The sequence below is a fragment of the Takifugu rubripes genome, chromosome 10 (assembly GCF_901000725.2).
Source record: "Takifugu rubripes chromosome 10, fTakRub1.2, whole genome shotgun sequence".
NCBI classification, from domain to species: Eukaryota; Metazoa; Chordata; class Actinopteri; order Tetraodontiformes; family Tetraodontidae; genus Takifugu; species Takifugu rubripes.
In genome coordinates this window covers 10,123,626-10,124,721 of record NC_042294.1, presented here as the reverse complement: position 1 = coordinate 10,124,721, position 1,096 = coordinate 10,123,626, and the positions used below count along the sequence as shown (strand labels likewise).

The 1,096-nt window shown below is 41.3% G+C and overlaps 1 long non-coding RNA gene across 1 annotated transcript; it reads left to right on the top strand.

Annotated features, from left to right (window-relative positions):
- The first annotated feature begins 273 nt into the window (after nucleotides 1-273).
- On the top strand, nucleotides 274-804 carry LOC115251318 (uncharacterized). The gene is made up of 3 exons (XR_003889886.1): nucleotides 274-381; nucleotides 588-676; nucleotides 760-804. It is a non-coding gene; the product is annotated as an uncharacterized lncRNA (long non-coding RNA).
- The last annotated feature ends 292 nt before the right edge of the window (nucleotides 805-1,096 follow it).

Below are 1,096 nucleotides of genomic sequence, written 5' to 3'. Positions count from 1 at the left end.
TGTTATATCATCAGGTTTTCAGCAAATTTGATTAATTTAGTCGACATAATACCCCCTCATTGAATTTGTTTCACTCTTTTTATTCCATCACTCTGGGCTTTAATGAAATTCTGACAGGGACTGCACAGAGCCAAGGATGTGAGGATTCCCATCTCATTGGATGAGGCACAGATCTCAGGTAATACCCGTCAGATCATTTTCCTGATGGCAGCTTACTCTGGCAGGTGCAAGAAGAGAGAATTCCGCCATCTCCCAGCTTTCAGCTGTTTGTGATAACAACAATCTGATTTGGAGTTTGAGGGAAGAACTGAGACTTTCCTTTTGTGTTTTTGCAAGGAAACATGCAGCCCAAGGCCTTGCTATCGACTAAAACCAACCTTGGTAAGTCAAACATAAGTCATGTCATTCCTTATTTGTGACAAACTGCTGTTCGGCATCAGGCCTTTAAAATAGCATGTTGATACCTCTCATTCCCACAGCGCTCCTGGTGGACTGTGTGGGCAGAATATTTCAAATAACTGCACCTAATATGGTCAAAGTAGTTCTTGACTACATTACTGTCTCCTACTTTCTCATCTTCCTCTCAGTCGCCTAGTCGGAGCAGGGAAGCTGGCTGAGTTTGAAAGCATCAGCTCATTGAAGATAATGGGAAACTCATGGGAGTCCTGTCACAGCTGTGAGACAATTTCTGCAATTCATGCGTCAACCTTTAGTGAGGAGGTACATCTGCTTTTTTATCTTTTTCTGCTGGGCTCTAAGGCAGAACTAATGGAAAGGAGACACATATACAGCAGTGGGCCACCGACCTTGTGATAAATCAGGGGACAACTGCACAGGAGGTGCTAGTACTTGGTGCGTTTTTTTATTTTTTTAAGAGTCACAGATTCTTTAGGATAAAATAAGCCCATGCAGGAAATTTGCAAATAGAAGTTCCACCGCAACAATTAAAAAATGTCACATTTCTGCAAATGATTAAACACTGGAGACTGAAACAGTTCTTTAGTCACGCAGAAGTATAACATTTATAACCACAGTGATGTAAAGTGATGGTACAACTGCTCTGGGTAGTTATAATCAGAGATCAACATAGATGAAA